The 19,692-nt window shown below is 43.7% G+C and overlaps 1 protein-coding gene across 11 annotated transcripts in view; it reads right to left on the minus strand.

Annotated features, from left to right (window-relative positions):
- The window catches only part of SENP6 (SUMO specific peptidase 6), a 373,212-nt gene that overhangs the window by 267,799 nt on the left and 85,721 nt on the right, over window positions 1–19,692 (minus strand). The gene's annotated exons all lie outside the window — the stretch shown is intronic.

Below are 19,692 nucleotides of genomic sequence, written 5' to 3' on the forward strand. Positions count from 1 at the left end.
TCTGGAGAAACACAATGGTTAGACACATATAATTTCCTATTGGAAAAACAAAATCCTGTTCACAAACATAAATTTTTGATAATGGTGACAAATTTGTTGAGGTACTAAGAGTTGTGTAGATTCAAACCCATGACTTTTGGAAGAGAGAAGCAGTGCCTTTAACCACTGACCCTTAGGTGCTTCCTTGCAAGAATATATTTTTATTTTGCATAGAAACATGATGGCAGATAAAGGCCAAATGGCCCATCTAGTTTGCCTATCCGCAGTAACCATTATCTCTTTCTTTCTCTGAGAGATCCCACATGCCTATCCCAGGCCCTTTTGAATTCAGGCACAGTCTGTCTCCACCACCTCTTCTGGGAGATGGTTCCGTGCATCTACCACCCTTTCTGTAAAAAAGTATTTCCTTAGATTACTCCGGAGACTATCACCTCTTAACTGCATCCTATGCCCTCTCATTGCAGAGTTTCCTTTCAAATGAAAGACTCGACTCATGCGCATTTACATTACGTAGGTATTTAAACGTCTCTATCATATCTCCCCTCTCCCGCATTTCGCCTAAAGTATACAGATTGAGATCTTTAAGTCTGTCCCCATACGCCTTATGATGAAGACCATATGTCATTTTAGTAGCCTTCCTCTGGACTGACTCCATCCTTTTTTATATCTTTTTGAAGGTGCGGCCTCCAGAATTGTACACAATATTCTAAATTAGGTCTCACCAAATTCTTATACAAGGGCATCAATACCTCTCCCTATGCAACCCGGTAAGCCTGGTACGCAAAAATAAATTGAAGGGTTGTTCCAAACATGTAGGAACTCAGCACGTGAGTCAGTAAGAGCTTTAAACTTAAACCAGAACTGTGCTGAGCTTATCACATATCCAGGAAAGATCTACTGAAGAAGATCTGGTCCTGGGATGCAATTTCTTGTGAAGATATTTCTAAAGGAATGCTGGAAGAGTCAGGCATAGGTAAAGCCAAAGCAAAGCTTGAATGAAAGTTAAAAAGTCCAGTCTTTAAGTAAAAATAGGATGATCTTGGTATCGATCTGATGAAGACGATGACAAGGATCGATGAGTATCTCTTATTCACTTAAACAGATGGGACAATGCAATAGAGAAGAGTGTGTCAATGTCTGGCCGATGGAAGTACTCAGAAAATTCATGAGTAGTAAAACTCTGATAGCTAACCACAGTACTTAGAGGCCTCGAAGTGAAAATGGCAGCAGGCCAGTACCAAGGGAATGTATGCTAGCCTCAGCATGATGTACCAAACTTCCTTCTGTAGGACTCATGTAGGCTTGTCCTGAAACATGGTACCATCGATGCAGAAGGTTGTCTCAATGCACATACAAAGCTGAAGAAACAGTGGTGATGTTGAGTGGTTTGCATCAAATTACTGGAGGTGCTTCTTCAGTGCAGCAGGTTGACTTGGAGTGGATGACTTCAATAAGGATACAAACCGAAAAGAAAAGTCAACCTGTGAAGCTGGAATGCAATGGCATCAATGTATGGTCTGCATGAAGACTCGATGCTGGTAAGATCTTCGACCCCTTGAAGTATGCACCAGTACTAAAGGCTCCACAGCCGGTACCATCAGTGCAGCAGGTTGTCCCAGAATGGTTGACCTCGATGCACACCATGGAGAAACAACCTCTGAAGCTGGGGAGCGTAGTCGTTGAAAAGCAGTCTGCATTGATTGACTCGATGCTGTAGAGACCTGCGACGCTTACTAAAAAGATGAAGTATGCACAAGTACCATAGACTCAACAGCTGGTACCATCAATGCAGCAGGTTGTCTCAGAATGGTTGACATTGATGCATACCATGAAGGAGAGATGACCTGTGAAGCTGGGGAGCGACGGCATTGACGTGTAGTCTGCATCAACTGACTCGATGTTGTAGAGATCTGAAGTATGAACTAGGATTATAGGCTCAACAACCAGTACCATCAGTGCAGCAGGTTGTTGCAGTATCGGTGACCTCGATGAGGATGCATACCGTGAAGGAGAGACAACCTGCGAAGCAAGGGAGTGGTGGCATCATTGTTTGGTCTGCATCGAGTGACTCGATGCTGTAGAGACCTGTTCCACTTGTTGGGAAGCGGATGTCCTGCAATGCTGATATTGATGTCGATGATTTCGACATCAGAGACTGCAAAGACCTGGTACTATCCATGCTCATGCCGAAGAACTGTTCTTGACAGAAAAAAAAGAGCATGGAAGAAAAATTATTTTAAAGAAGTAAATTAAAGAGGTATTACAGAAGAAAGCTGCCAACCTTTGAAAAAAGGTCAGCACCAAAGAACTGTAACAACCCCTGCATAAACCGTCACCATAGACGGAAGAAGTCTTTGATGGAAAAAGTCTCTTACTTTTTTTAGAAAACCCGTCAAAAATAAAACCGAATTACTAAACTTGAAAAAAAACCCACAGAATTGAAAATAAGACGCAACGCAAGAAGGCAACAAAAACTGAACGGAGCTCAGCGAAAACAAACTTCTTCACTCTGCAGAAAACAAAGAACCGAGGAGCTCGGGCTGGTGTCGGGCAGGATGGCACTCGTGTATGCGCAGTGCAGGCAATCGCAAAGTTTTTCAACTTAAAGTAACAGCTCACTTGTCAAATTAATTCTAAAAGGAAACTGATATGAGAGGACAAGTCCACTATTAGAGCAAATACATTTAATGCTGATGAAAAAAAAAAGATCCAGTTCCAGATAGCCTGCATGGTCCACAAAGCAACCTATGGGGAGAACTCAAAAGGGACTAATTGCTGGCATTAAAGTCCCACATTCTTTCTTCAACTCACGCATTACGCAGTGCTACGCATGATTTCACCCATATGTGAGACTATGCTGCCTGCTTGTCCTAGGATAAAGTGGAATTGTACAAGAATAGATCCTTGTCCAACTACTAGTCTCCACCATGCTGTTTACCGCAAGGATCTCCTACCTCACTACTATTATACAACATCTTTATGAACACACTAAATTTGTTCACTCTCAGACCTGGAGAATGACTCCTTTCATATGCAGATGATGTTTTTCTATTAATTCCTGTGGATCTGTACTAAGCAAACATGGCTACAATACTATCCAGAGCATTAACTAAATTAAAGGATGGTAGGTGAAATACCATCTCAAACACTGAAAAAACCAAACTATTACGGTTTGGTCGACACAAACCTAATTCCATTTACCATTGATCTGACAAATGGCATTAGCTTCAACATTCAGAAAACCTCAAAAGTTCTGGGAGTCACTTTAGATAGTTCACCGAGATTTGAAGACTGTGTTAACAATTTAGTTTGGAAATCCTTGCTTACTCTACAGAAGTTAAGGAGGGTAAGATTCAATTCCTTCCAACAATACTACAGGATAGCAGAACAGTCAACTATACTATCTATACCAGTTGTCTCAAACTTGCAGCCCGGGAGCCACATGCAGTCCACCAGGTACTATTTTGAGGCCCTTGGTATTATAAAGAATGATTCTTTATGGAAAACTTGTGCCTTAAGTGTCCGGCGGTCGTATTCTGGAACGTTGCCCGCCTCACTGCTATAACCTCATGCAAGCGCTTTCCTGCGTCTGTACTAGTGCTGCCCGATTCACAATTCGAATCGATTCGAATTGATTTAAAAACAAAAACAATCGGCCTCCCGATTCGGTGGCTAACCCTCCCCCCCTCATGCAGGAGCAGCAGCGCTGCCTCTTGCTGACCGGCTGCTGCCACTTCTTCTTTAGAGGGCAGGGATCAGTTTGGAAATGCTGCGGTGTCCAGCTTCCCCCCTGGTCTCCCGCGTATCCATTTACCTAATCCCAGTAGTGGAGCAGCCTGCAGAGAGGATCGCTAATGCTAGCAATCTTTGCAGGCTACCATCGGCCTACAGAGCTGTTGTTTCCTCTGCCGTGATCCTGTCTCTGACGTCAGAGGAGGGGCAGGACCGCGGCAGAGGGAAGACAGCTCCGGAGGCCGATGGCAGCCTGCAAAGATTGCTAGCACCGGCGATCCTCTATGCAGGTTGCTCCACTGCTGGAATTAAGTAAAAGTAATACCAGGAAGCCAGGGGGAAACACGCAGGCCTTCAGGGATGGTGGTGCAAGTCTTCAGGGGTGGTGGTGCAGGCCTGCCTTCAGGGGAAGTACACAGATTTAGGAAGGGAGGGGTTCAAAGAGATGTGCATATGCCAGACTGGGGGGGGGGGGAAGAAATAGTGGGTTCTAAAATCAGAGGTGAAGCAGAGAGATGGTAGACAATGGGAGGGAAGGAACAGAAAGGGAGAGATGTTGGACACAAGGGATGGTGTGGAGGGGGGAGAGAGATACTGGATAGGAGGGTAGTTGGGAAGATGGTGGACCCTGGGGTGGTGGGGAAGGAGGGAGAGATGCTGGATGAAAAGGTAGGTGATAAAAGGTAGATCTGGGGATGGAGATGAAAAAAAGGAAAGATGCCAGACCTCCAGGAGAGGGAAGGGAAACGGAAGGGGAGGAAAGAGATGGAAGATGGATGGTTAGCACCGAGAAAGAAGAAAACAACAAACGGGCAGGAGACTCTGGCAAGCGAGTTATGGGAACAAAATGATTTGAGCAATGACCAGGCAACAAAAGGTAAAAAAAATAATTTTATTTTCTGTTTTGTGATTACATCCTGCCAGAGCTGGTGTTAGACTGTGAACGTGAGCTAGGATTTAACAGAAAGAGGAAAAATCTTTTTTGTTTATACCACAGCGCAAAGGGGTGAAGAGGCTATAAAAGGGGTAAAGAAATCATAAACACCAGCTTGTTTGAAAAAAACACCCAATTGGGTGAGAGCTGAAGGTGGTTGCGGACGTGACCACCGGACACTTAAGGCACAAGTTTTCCATATAAAATTATTCTTTATAATACCGAGGGCCTCAAAATAGTTGGTCCAAAATCTTGTCTCTTGCAGTTGATACTTTGATAGTTTTTCACTTTCTGCATGCTGCACTGCTTTCAGTTGTGTATAGCTGAAATTATCAGAAGCAATTAAGGAAAGATTTATAAACTATAGTTTATAAATATTTCCTTACCGGTAATTGCTTCCGATAATTTCAGATAATCCACATTTTGGATTTGTAGGTATTTACCTCATGCAAAGTTGTCATTTCTTTAATAAGACATTAACTATTTTTTTCTGCGGCCCTCCAAGTACCTACAAATCCAAAATGGCCTTGCAAAGGGTTTGAATTTGAGACCATTGGTCTATACTGAACTACTGCAATACACTACTTTCAGGAATTTCTATGAAACAAAAAAAACAAACAAAACCTCCAGTTGTTACAAAGCACAGCAGCAAAACTCATATACCACACACACGGGTATAGCACGCGGGAACAAGGCATTTATGTAAGAAAATTTTGTTATAGCGCGCACAAGCGTATACCGCGCATTCTCCCACCAACCCAATTTGACTGCAATTTGAGTTTGACCGCGTGAATAGGGGCGTTTACATTCATAAAGTCGGCCCACTGATCAAACCAATAGAAGGATCAACAAAGACCCGGGATGAATAAAAGACTCCATATTACAATTATTCCCTACACCTTTTACCTATAGCCGACGGGTCTTTCTATTCATCCCATGTCTTTAATTCCTCCATTGGTTGGTTGGTCGTCCCAACTCCATAAATGCATCACCCCGTTTCACCTGGCTGAACTCAAATTGACCCTCCTTATAATGCCAGGAATGAGACGAAAGTCATATACAGCGGACTTTAAGCTTAAAGTCGTAGTGAAAGCTGAGGAAATAGGCAATCGGGCAGCGGCGAGAGAGTTCAATGTTGGAGAAACATCGGTGCGTGAATGGAGAAAAGATAAGAAGGAACTGGAGAGATGTAATCCGCTAAAACGGGCACGTCGTGGGGCCAAAACAAAATGGCCTCAGCTGGAGGATGACTTGAAGCAGTGGATTCTGAGAAGAAGGGAGCAAAATCAATCAGTCTCTACCGTTGCCACTCAGATGAAGGCAAAATTCATTTCCAATGGAAGAGGAATACCCTGCTTAAGCAGGCTTCACATGGATCTCGAAATTTATGAAAAGGAACGGACTATCGGTTCGAATGAGAACTGTTGGCCAGCGACTTCCGGATGATTGGCAGCAAAAATTGATTGATTTCCGTGGGTTTGTCACCAAAGAAATTTCAGAACTTGGCATCACTGCAAAGGACGTCATCAACATGGATGAAATTCCAATGGCATTCGACATTCCAGCAACAAGAACCGTAGCCCTCACTGGTACTAAATCTGTTGCCATCACCACAACTGGGCATTAAAGAGCGTGTTTTATAACAGTTCTTGCTTGCTCAGCTAGCGGGGTTAAGTTAAAGCCCATGGTCAATTTCAAAAGGGTCACTATGCCCCGTGAAAAACTGCCCACCAGTGTGGTTGTGCACTGCAACAGGAAGGGATGGATGGACTGCGACGTGATGAGATTGTGGGTTGATAAATGTTTTAAGGCAAGACAGAGTGGATTTTTTTCAAAAAATTCCGATCCAAGATGGCATCCGGTACCTGTGACTGGTGAGACGCTGTGGGAATCACTATTGCTTTCTTTCTCGATTTCAGTCTTTTTCTTTCACTGCGATGCTGAAGAGACGGGTTAAGAGCTCTGCTGCAGCCTCGCGGCGCTCTGAACACCCCCCTCTTGCTTCCATCGAGCAATTTTTGCAGCGGCTTCAGAGGGAGCCTGCAGTTTTGGGGAGTTGCCCGTTGGACTCTGCGGCGTGGAGTGACGCCGACCCGGAAGTCCTAGGGCTAGATACAATTCTGAGCCCCGATCAGAGGATTCCACCTCCCCCACCGCTGAGCGCTAGCTCGACACATGAAAGGAGCGAGCTAGAAGAAGCAGCACACCCCGACCGAGAGGCTGAACCATCTGGGAGCCAGCAAGGATAAGTCTCGTTGGACTTTTTAAGCCCAGAGACAGTTCCAGCGGACAGGAGAGAACCCGGATCGGCAGACAGAAGGCAGTCAAGGTGAGCTGTTTTCAACTTTACATGAGCTTTCCTTTAAACATGAAAAACCGGCTGAAGAGACTCTTGACTCAATATGGGACTTGGTTTCCAAACTGGGAGACTCACTAACTAAACAGATTAAAGAAGGTGAAAAGAATAAGAATTCAAAAACAAACAATAGAGGAAAATAAACAGGAAATTTCCAATATGAAAGAAAAAGCAGGAGAAATTGAAAAAGAAGCAACAATGATTAAGCAAGTTCAATCTACAATAATAAAAGATAATCAAATTATTAGAAGAAAATTGGAAAACAATGGAAAATAATTATCGGACCAATAATCTGCGCTTGCTGAATTTCCCAAAGGTTCCATCTATAAACCCAAGGGAGATGATAAAAAGGTACTTTAAAGAGATATTAAATATCCCCGAGGAATCAATACCTCCTCTCACTCGGGTGTACTATTTGCCTACTAAAGTAATGGAGTAGCAAGCGGAGGATCAGAAACAGGTTGAACAAGAACCTCAATTAGATTTAACAGCAATTCTGGAAGTATCTGATAAAGATTTGGCTAAACCAGCAACTCTTCTATTATCTGTGGCGTTATTGCCAGATAAAGATTGGATATTAAAAATGTTTTTCAAAAATAAAAATAAGGAGTTCCTGGGTTTGAAAATTCAAGTATTCCCAGATGTTAGTAAAGAAACTCAGAATCGTAGACGTCAATTTCTTTTGTTGAAATCAGGAGTTGCGCAGTTGGGTAGTATTTTCTTTTTGCGCTTTCTATGTAAAGGTATCGTGACAATAAATATGTGTTTTTTGAACCGGACCAACTTACAGCTTTCTTGACGCTGAAACGTTTGGAAAAGGAAGGAACAACAACAACAATGGACTTTAATAGAATATAAAGCTCCTTAACCCAGACATCAGATACCCTTTTCTTTGTATAGGATTTATTATTTGAATTTCCTTAAAGTTCACTCATAAGCTCTTGGATCCAATATGAGGACTTGAGATTGTTTGAGTAGAGATTTATTGTGGAAAATTATTTCCCTTTTTTTCTTTTAAATATATGTATAATCAGACAATCTTTCTGGACAAAATGTTTGATTTTGTTAAAATTTAAAACTGAAATAAATAAATTAAAAAAAAAAAAAAAAATTCCTTGTTAATTTTTGATGCCATGGCTGCCCACAAAGAAAAAAAATGTTCAGGCCTACATTAATTCTAATGCTGCCCACATCGCTGTGATACCTGGAGGCCTGACGTGTAAGCTGCAGCCACTAGACATCGCAGTGAATCATCCATTCAAGACTTTTGTTAGAAGGGAGTGGGAGGAGTGGATGCAGAACGGCACGCACGAGTACACACCCGCGAGGCGGCTGAAGCGGGCAACTTTCACAGAAGTCTGTAAGTGGGTGGCTTCAGCATGGGATAAAATAACACCTGCTACTATTCGAAACAGATTTAGAAAAGCGGGCATTCTTTATGACACTAATCATGCAGCGGAAGGAGGGAACAACACAGATATCAGCGATGACGACAATGACTATATCACTTCAGAAATAAGCGAGGATCGTCTGTAGGCCGTGCTGACTTTGTTTAGTGACGATGATGATGAATATTCGGATTTTGATGGATTCAAAGATTCAGATGACTGTGATAATGATGACTGAAAAAAACAGTAAACTTTTTTTTATTTACAACTTTATTTAGATTATTTTGTCCTTGATACTTTGTTTGATCTACATTAAATTTGAGAGTTAATGAGAATGAAGATGTGATTTGTGTTTTTGTTGATGAATTCATACTCCACAACTGGAGAGCTCTTACATATACATATTCTTTGTTCCAACATGGCGTCAAGGGGTCCTGGAAGCGCCCTTAGCTCCACCGGCGCGGGGACTTGGAAGGGCCAAAATTACCCATACGGCAGGGACGCCATTATCGGGGTGGCAAATGCCGTCTCTGCCATATGGGTGTCGCCGAATGGGTGTAAAAAAAATGTATAACGCGCTCACGGATATTATGCGCATCTTCTTCCGCGGTTTGTAAAATCTTGTATAGCGCGCACATTATATGCGTGAAAATACGGTATTACAAATCAAAATCTGACCATGCCACACCGCTGCTTATAGAGCTACACAGGTTACCGATAGAAAACCAAACAGAATTCAAACTATGTTGCTTAGCATTCAAAACACTATATAGTAACATAGTAACAGTAAATTATGGCAGATAAAGACCTGAATGGTCCATGATACCCCTAATACAGGGGTCTCAAAGTCCCTCCTTGAAGGCCGCAATCCAGTCGGGTTTTCAGGATTTCCCCAATGAATATGCATGAGATCTATGTGAATGCACTGCTTTCAATGCATATTCATTGGGGAAATCCTGAAAACCCGACTGGATTGCGGCCCTCAAGGAGGGACTTTGAGATCCTAATAGCTTCCCTAGATTTACTGAACTATTAGGTAGATCTGCTAATCATCATAACTCTGACCATTTGATCCTATCATTCCCAACTCTGAAAGACATCAAATACAAGACAACTCAAAGCAAATCATTTAAACTACCAAATTGCAAAAGTATGGAGCTCACTTCCCATCAAAATTTGTGTAACCACTTTATATACAGTGTTCCGCAAAAGTCTGAAAACATGGCTTGTCAAGAACTCCCTGTAAGGGGCTTAAGGAGACTCAGACTTATTAAATGTTTATTCAATTGAATATAATGTTAGTGGTTACTCATAGTAACATAGTAACATAGTAGATGACGGCAGATAAAGACCCGAATGGTCCATCCAGTCTGCCCAACCTGATTCAATTTAAATTTTTTTTTTTTTTTTCCTTCTTAGCTATTTCTGGGCGAGAATCCAAAGCTCTACCCGGTACTGTGCCTGAGTTCCAACTGCCAAAATCTCCGTCAAGACCCACTCCAGCCCATCTACACCCTCCCAGCCATTGAAGCCCTCCCCAGCCCATCCTCCACCAAACGGCCATACACAGACACAGACCGTGCAAGTCTGCCCAGTTACTGGCCTAGTTCAATATTTAATATTATTTTCTGATTCTAAATCCTCTGTGTTCATCCCACGCTTCTTTGAACTCAGTCACAGTTTTACTCTCCACCACCTCTCTCGGGAGCGCATTCCAGGCATCCACCACCCTCTCCGTAAAGTAGAATTTCCTAACATTGCCCCTGAATCTACCACCCCTCAACCTCAAATTATGTCCTCTGGTTTTACCATTTTCCTTTCTCTGGAAAAGATTTTGTTCTACGTTAATACCCTTTAAGTATTTGAACGTCTGAATCATATCTCCCCTGTCTCTCCTTTCCTCTAGGGTATACATATTCAGGTCTTCCAGTCTCTCCTCATACGTCTTCTGGCGCAAGCCTCCTATCATTTTCGTCGCCCTCCTCTGGACCGCCTCAAGTCTTCTTACGTCTTTCGCCAGATACGGTCTCCAAAACTGAACACAATACTCCAAGTGGGGCCTCACCAATGACCTGTACAGGGGCATCAACACCTTCTTCCTTCTACTGACTACGCCTCTCTTTATACAGCCCAGAATCCTTCTGGCAGCAGCCACTGCCTTATCACACTGTTTTTTCGCCTTTAGATCTTCGGACACTATCACCCCAAGGTCCCTCTCTCCGTCCGTGTATATCAGCTTCTCTCCTCCCAGCATATACGGTTCCTTCCTATTATTAATCCCCAAATGCATTACTCTGCATTTCTTTGCATTGAATTTTAGTTGCCAGGCATTAGACCATTCCTCTAACTTTTGCAGATCCTTTTTCATATTTTCCACTCCCTCTTCGGTGTCTACTCTGTTACAAATCTTGGTATCATCTGCAAAAAGGCACACTTTTCCTTCTAGCCCTTCAGCAATGTCACTTACATACATATTGAACAGGATTGGCCCCAGCACCGAACCCTGAGGGACTCCACTAGTCACCTTTCCTTCCTTCGAGCGACTTCCATTAACCACCACCCTCTGGCGTCTGTCCGATAGCCAGTTTCTGACCCAGTTCACCACTTTGGGTCCTAACTTCAGCCCTTCAAGTTTGTTCAACAGCCTCCTATGAGGAACTGTATCAAAGGCTTTGCTGAAATCCAAGTAAATTACATCTAGCATATGTCCTTGATCCAGCTCTCTGGTCACCCAATCAAAAAATTCAATCAGGTTCGTTTGGCACGATTTACCTTTTGTAAAGCCATGTTGCCTCGGATCCTGTAACCTATTAGATTCAAGGAAATACACTATCCTTTCTTTCAGCAACACTTCCATTATTTTTCCAACAACTGAAGTGAGGCTCACCGGCCTGTAGTTTCCTGCTTCATCCCTGTGACCACTTTTATGAATAGGGACCACATCCGCTCTCCTCCAATCCCCAGGAATCACTCCCGTCTCCAGAGATTTGTTGAACAAGTCTTTAATAGGACTCGCCAGAACCTCTCTGAGTTCCCTTAGTATCCTGGGATGGATCCCGTCTGGTCCCATCGCTTTGTCCACCTTCAGTTTTTCAAGTTGCTCATAAACACCCTCCTCCGTGAACGGCGCAGAATCTATTCCATTTTCTCGTGTAACTTTGCCGGACAATCTCGGTCCTTCTCCAGGATTTTCTTCTGTGAACACAGAACAGAAGTATTTGTTTAGCACATTTGCTTTCTCCTCATCACTCTCCACATATTTGTTCCCAGCATCTTTTAGCCTAGCAATTCCATTTTTTATCTTCCTCCTTTCACTAATATATCTGAAAAAATTTTTATCTCCCTTTTTTACATTTTTAGCCATTTGTTCTTCCGCCTGTGCCTTCGCTAAACGTATCTCTCTCTTGGCTTCTTTCAGTTTCACCCTGTAGTCCTTTCTGCTCTCCTCTTCTTGGGTTTTTTTATATTTCATGAACGCCAACTCTTTCGCCTTTATTTTCTCAGCCACTAGGTTGGAGAACCATATCGGCTTCCTTTTTCTCTTGTTTTTATTGATTTTCTTCACATAAAGGTCCGTAGCCATTTTTATCGCTCCTTTCAGCTTAGACCACTGTCTTTCCACTTCTCTTATGTCCTCCCATCCTAACAGCTCTTTCTTCAGGTACTTTCCCATTGCATTAAAGTCCGTACGTTTGAAATCTAGGACTTTAAGTATCGTGCGGCCGCTCTCCACTTTAGCCGTTATATCAAACCAAACCGTTTGATGATCGCTACTACCCAGGTGAGCACCCACTCGAACATTAGATATACTCTCTCCATTTGTGAGGACCAGATCCAATATCGCTTTTTCCCTTGTGGGTTCCGTCACCATTTGTCTGAGCAGAGCCTCTTGAAAGGCATCCACAATCTCCCTACTTCTTTCCGATTCCGCAGTCGGAACATTCCAGTCCGCATCCGGCAGGTTGAAATCTCCCAACAGCAGAACCTCCTCTTTCCTTCCAAACTTTTGGATATCCACAATCAGATCCTTATCAATTTGCTGCGATTGAGTCGGAGGTCTGTAGACTACACCCACGTAGATAGAAGTTCCATCTTCTCTTTTCAGAGCAATCCATATCGCTTCTTCCTCTCCCCAGGTCCCTTGCATTTCGGTCGCTTGGATATTGATCTTTACATAGAGAGCTACTCCTCCACCTTTATGACCATCTCTGTCCTTCCTAAAAAGATTATATCCCGGTATGTTTGCATCCCATCCATGTGATTCACTGAACCATGTCTCTGTGATAGCAACAATATCTAGATCTGCCTCTAATATTAGGGCTTGCAGATCATGAACTTTGTTGCTTAGACTGCGAGCATTTGTGGTCATCGCTTTCCAGCTATTTTTCAGCGATAATCTCCTTTTTCGTATGGATTTTTGTGTCGTTTCACTTTCCGCTGCAATACTAAGAAATGAGTTGCTGATATTGCTTTTGTTGCAGCCTTTACTACTATCACATCTTTTCTTTTGCCGGGGGTGGTCTCTACATACACCACCCCCACCTTCTAGTTTAAATGCCTAGAAAAATATTGTCTAAATTTCTCTGCAAGGTTTCTTTTTCCTGCTGTAGTAATATGTAGCCCATCAGTGCAATATAGCTTCTTGTCCTTCCATGTATTTCCCCATCCTCCTATGTACCTGAAGCCTTCTTGATGACACCAGGCTCTGAGCCATCTATTAAAGTCCTCTGTGTTTTTCATTCTTTGCTCTCCTTTTCCATATGCAGGCAGTATTTCAGAAAAAGCTAAAGTCTTTACAAAAGGTTTCACGCCCTCACCAAGCTCCCGAAAAGCTTTCTGTGCTGCAAGTGTGGAGTTGTTGGCCAGGTCATTTGTCACTGTTTTACATGCCTTATCTTATATTAAATTACAATTTTATGTAATATGTATAAGTATGTAGCATGTATGTGTAGCCCTAGGTGCATATATGCCCTATGAGGATAGAGTCTTGCATATATCCCACCTATAGCAGACAAGTACATCAGCTAAGTCCATGCTGAGGTTTGCAGTTTAATATCATTTGTGCTGTGTTCCACTGCAAGTGAGGAGGGGCAGCAAAGATGAGGCAGTTAGTTTAAAGACATGAACTTCTGGTCTTTGCATCAAGGTTTCCATAGGGACCAGTGGCAGGTTTCAGACTTTCAGGCACCTCTGGAACTGTCAGATTTCTAGTTGTTTCTAGAGCCCAGGCCAGTCTTAGGATTGTCTGGAGGGTGGTCTCGGTTGTGATTTCACTCTAGAGAAGTCTTAAGACTTGGTTCTGGGCGGGAGTTTTGTCTTTTGGGAATCTAAACCAACTGATCACTTCATAAAAATCTACATGTCAGGTCTATTCCACAGAAATAAGATGGTGATTGTACTTTACTATTCGATCCATCCAATGAGGATTCCTGAGCATTTGAATCATTTACATCTGATTCTGGACTTTGTACATATGTTGGAGTAGTTGAAAGAAACTATTTCTATTCAAGTGTACTGCCTCTTCTGAGTTCTTAAAGTAGTAGTAAAGGTTTGAGTTATTCAGCAACCTTCTGACATAGTCAAGATAGAAATTGAAAGTCTGGTGCTTGCTTGCTCTGGAGTTAAGCTGTGAAGGTTGGCTCCTGCTTTGGGTCTTCAATATACACACTAAAAGGACTTTATGTACCCTTTGCCCTCATACAGGAAACCGGAGGGTTACATATGATTCTATATATATAATTTTATATAGCAATATGTTGCCTGTAACCCGATTTGCAAGAATTCAGTGGGATATAAGATTGCACATAACATTAACCCATTTCGAAAAAAAAAAAAAAAAAAGAGATTAGGTTCTTATGTTGCTAATATTTTTTCTAGTAGATAGATGTATCATTCAAAATGGATGGGTAATATCCCAGTGCTCGCAAGTCATGCAGAAGGAATCCACTCCAGGTTTTGAATTCCTCCTCCTTCACTAGAGGTCTCTACTGCCCCCTTCAGTTTGTACCAAAGCAGGCAATAGCCCCATATAGAAATGCATGTGAAAGATGGGTACAAGGAAACTCCCCTAACTACAACTCTGTTCTACTCTGAAATCATAAACACGTTAAACATTGTCACTAACAAACAAAACAGTGAAACAATCATGATAAACAGAACATTTAGGGCAGTGGTTCCCAAACCTGTCCTGGGGGACACCCAGCCAGTCAGGTTTTCAAGATATCCCTAATGAATATGCATGAGAGAGATTTGCATATAATGGAAGTGACAGGTATACAAATCTCTCTCATGCATATTCATTAGGGATATCTTGAAAACCTGACTGGCTGGGGGTCCCCCAGGATAGGTTGGGGAACCACTGATTTAGGGGCTCCAGTATACCCCAAGGTGCTATAGTAAAAGATTATTCTTTGTACCCTTAAGGTCTCAAACTTGCACAGGAGATAAATAACAGGGCAGGGCTCTAGAATGAAACACCTATCTGCTAGAAAATATATTAGCAAGGTAAGAACCTAATTTCCTTTTCTATTGCAATAGGTATGTCATTCTGGATGGACAGGACATACAAAAGCAATCACAGAAATCTAGTGTTGGACCACTGCACCAGCTTGTAACATTTAGTACCCAAAAGTAGAGTCCTCCCTTGCTGCTACATCCACTCAGTAAAACTAGGAAAATGTATGTAAAATGGACCAGGTCCTTGCCCTACAAATCTGCTTGGAGAGACCGCCCAAGCTTTCGCCCACGAAAAGCCAAGCTTCTAGTCAAATGCACCTTGACAAAGATTGGAGACTGTTTTCCACAGGCAATATATGGATCCATCAGGATATCTTGGCCTTAGAAGCCAGTGTGCCAGGTCTAGCCTGACTAGTGAGCACAAAAAGATGATCATATAGCCTGAACTCATTGGTGCTCTCAAGATACCATTCTCACATCCAACTTCTTCAGAATCCAGTCCTTCTTAGAATCTGTGGACTGGACACCAGTAATCTGACTTCTTGACTGACATGGAAAGCTGAAACAACCTTCAGCAAGAAGGATGGAATCGTGTGCAAAGAAGCTCCACCCTCTTTGAACTTGAGGAAAGGCTCACTGAAAGAAAGAGCCTGAAGTAATAGCCACAAGTAAAACCATCTTGAGCGTCACATCCATCAAGGACGCTTCCTTCAGCTGCTTGTATGAAACCTATGGCCTTGCAAAACCACGTTAAACTTCTATGAAGGAATCTGGCTATGTCTAGATGAGATGCAAACAGACTTTATGCTCTTGCGCCCTGAAACAAGAGTCCCACCACTTGGACTCTGAGGGACACCACTGCAAGTTCCTTGTTAAGGACAGCCTGGATGAAAGCTAAGAACACGGAGATAGAGCAAAGAAAAGCTCCACCTTCTCTTTAATGCACAAGTGCTAGAAAGTCTCCCATGCCTTAGCATAAGCAGAGACCATTATAGGGTTTCTGGCTCTGAACAGAGAAGCTCAGACCACTTCTGAGTAACCCTTGCATGCTAGCACCGCACCCTCAAGAGCCATGCTGTAAGAACAAAGTGATCCACATCTTCTATGACCACTGATCCCAGAGAAAGAAGGTCCAGCTGTACTAGCAGTCTGAGACTTGTACTCCTCTGAAGAACTAGGTCTGCATGGTCAATCTGGAGCCACAAGAATTAGAGCTCCCCGATAGCCTACAATTCTGTGGAGAATCCGGCTTATCAAAGGCCACAGAGGAAACAAGAGCAACAGTTCGCTCTTCAGCCATGGCTGGACTAGCGTCCAGACCTGTGCTTCCAGTCTTAGATCTTCAACTAAAGAATCTGTCTGCCTTCTTATTTCTTGCTGTCACCATCAGAATGAACATTGTGTGACCCCAGCAACGAACAATATCTTGGAAAGGGTGTCAGGTCAAAAGCACGCCGGGACAAAGGCGCACGCAGACAATTGAGCGCAGCGCGGAGGCGTGCGCCAAAGAAAATTACTGCTTTTAGGGGCTCCGACGGGGGGCTTGGGGGGGAACCCCCCCCACTTTACTTAATACAGATCGCGCCGCGTTGTGGGGGCGTTGTGGGGGGTTGTAACCCCCCACATTTCACTGAAAACTTCACTTTTTCCCTGTTTTTAGGGAAAAAGTTAATTTTCCAGTAAAATGTGGGGGGTTACAACCCCCCAAACCCCGCACAACGCCGCCGCGATCTGTATTAAGTAAAGTGGGGGGGGCTCCCCAACAAAAACCCCCATCGGAGCCCCTAAAAACAGTAATTTTCTTTGGTGCGCACCTCCGTCTTACGCTCAGTTGTCGGCGCGCGCCTTTGTCTTCCGCAATTATGTCTATGAACCCTTGGAAATCTCCTGCAGACAGTGTCCATTCACCCAGATCCAGTGTCTGTCTGCTGAGGAAATCGGCTTGGACACTGACCACTCCTGCTACATGTGCCACTGAGAGAGCCTGAAGATGAAGCTCTGCCCACTTGAAAGGTAAGCAAGCCTCCAGACTCAGCTGTGCACTCTTGGTGTCACCCTGATTAACATATACCACCACTGTAGTATTGTCCGAGAAGAATCGAACTGCTTGTCCCTCCAGACTCTTCTGTAACCTGTGCAATGCAATTAAATGGCTCAAAGTTGCAATCTATTTATCACCCATTTTCTTTGGAAGGTCGACCAACGTCCCTGGGTCAGGTGTCCATTACAGTGAACCCTCTAGCTAAACAGACTGGCATCCATTGTCACAATTACCCATGAGGCTATTCTAAGGGGCATGTCCCTTTATAACGCCTGTGGGCAAAGCCACCAGTCCATACTGGCCCGGACTTCCAGGTTCCACAACAGACACATCTACAAGGAGTCCAATTGAGATGACCACCGTGATTGCACTACATTCTGGAGAGAATGCATGTGAGCCTTTGACAAGGGGGTCACATCTATCGTGGCTGCCATGGAGCCTAGCACTTGGAGGTAGTGCCACGCGACAGAGCTGGCTTGGCCAACATGTTTGATATCTGGTTCCAAAGCTTCTGTCTGCGTGCCTCTAAAACAGTGTTTCTCAACTCGGTCCTGGAGTACCCCCAACCCCTTTCCAGTCAGGTTTTCAGGATATCCACAATGAATATGCATGAAAGAAATTTGCATATAATGGAGGCAGTATATGCAAATAAAGTTTATGCAAATTCATTGTGGATATCCTGAAAACCTGACTGGCAAGGGGGTACTCCAGGACTGAGTTGATAAACACTGCTCTAGAAGAGAGACATGGCTTTCTATGTTAAAGACTTCCCCCAGGAATTCCGGGGATTGGGACGGGACCAGTTGGCTCTTTTGGAAATTCACTATCCAACCCAGGCTCTGCAGAACCCAGACCATGTATGGCACCGCTTATTCTCCTTCTGGGAATGACAGAGCTCTGATCAGCCAGTTGTCCAAGTATGGATGAACTGCAAGTCCATCTTGCACAGATAGGCAGCTACCACCACCATCACCTTGGAAAATGTGTGAGGTGCTGTCACCAGCCCAAAGGGAAGGGCCAAAAACTGGAAATGGTTTTCGAAGACATGAAATCTCAGGAACTATCTGTGGTCTGGAAATATGGAAAAGTACAGAAAGGCCTCTATCAAATTCAGAGAGGCCAGAAATAACCCCTGCGCTACCGCCACTATGATTGACCGTACTGTCTCCATGCAAAAGCGCGGAACTTTCAGCACTCATTGAAGTGCATAAGATCCAGAATGGTTCTACAACTGTCTGAGCCTTTCTTGGGCACGACAAAGTATATAGATTGTCTGCCTGAGCCCAAATCTTCAGGCAGCACAGACACTAAGGCCTGAATATCTAACAGCCTCTGAACTGTAGCCACGACCTTATTAGCTTTCTATGGTTGCCTCGCTGGGGAGTCCACAAACCAGTCCATCAAGGGCTGGGCGAATTCGAGCTTGTAATTGCTCTGAATGATCTACAGTAGCCAAAGGTCTGACAAGATCTGCACACAGTCCAAGAGCCGTCTCCCTATCTTCATGGGAACTACTTGGGACCTGGCATCATTGTGGTTTCTTGGAGGTTGTAGCGGAACCAGAACTGGAGGCCTGGTTTAACCTGGGACCTGAAAATCTCTGTCTGGATTCCTGGAAAGATCTCTGAGAGGAGGCTGCTCCTGAGAACTGCCAAAAGCGCCTGGAGCCTCTAGAGCAGGGGTGTCAACGTCAGTCCTCGAGGGCCGCAATCCAGGCAGGTTTTCAGGATTTTCTCAATGAATATGCATGAGATCTATTTGCATGCACTGCTTTCATTGAATGCTAATAGATCTCATGCATATTCATTGGGGAAATCCTGCAAAACCGGCTAGATTGCAGCCCTCGAGGACCAACTTTGACATTTGTGCTCTAGAGGTTCACAGTCTGCTGTTAGGTAGAGATTTCAGCCAACAATGTGCTACGCTGGTCATGAAACCATCCAGCCACTTTCTGAACAACATTTTCACTAGTTAAATTATAAGCTCTTCTGAGCAGGGACAATCTATTAAATGTCAAAATGTATAGCACTGCGTACACCTTTCAGTGCTATATAAGTGATAAATAGTAGTAGTAGTAGTAGTAGAAAGCAAGTCTGCTGAGAGTAGTCTTAAAGGTATAATCTTCAACCCACTGCCTGATCCAGAGCATTCTACAGGCTGAGATCGAATAAGCTGAAACGTTACCAATGGCTCTGATGATATCATATATAGCACCGGCTACATAATCCACTCCTGCTAATAGGAGCTGGGGTAAAGGTTCGCCCTCTGCCAACTCAAGACTCCACAACCTGGAATGACAGGCATGTGTCACAAAGGAAGCTGCTGCAGCAGCTTTGATTCCCAAGGCAGTGGGAATCCTTTAATACCACACCTCCTTCACTTGGTAGGGATATGAGCTTCATTACCTGCACTATCAAGGAATTTACCTTGGGCTAAGAGAACAGCTGCCATTAGATACAGTCAAGCCATTGTCTTGGCTACTTTAAGGGGACCTTCGATAGCATCCCAAAGCTCTTTGACCAATTCATTGATATCAGAATGCCAGAGGAAATGTAGACGACTGGGCTTTCACTTCACTCTTTATTGAGCAGGGAATCGAGGGGACCTGTTGGGAGACCAAGTTAAAATCCCGCAGGGTCAGCAATATGCTCTAACACAGTTGAGGGGCTGAACAGCAGGTGGAACGTGGAGTCATTGAGGGCTACCACTGTATCTAGCTGCCTGCGATACCGGATCTCATGACTGAGAGGGCTTATTCTGTGACATTAAGGACACAGAAACAGAC

The sequence above is a fragment of the Geotrypetes seraphini genome, chromosome 3 (assembly GCF_902459505.1).
Source record: "Geotrypetes seraphini chromosome 3, aGeoSer1.1, whole genome shotgun sequence".
NCBI classification, from domain to species: Eukaryota; Metazoa; Chordata; class Amphibia; order Gymnophiona; family Dermophiidae; genus Geotrypetes; species Geotrypetes seraphini.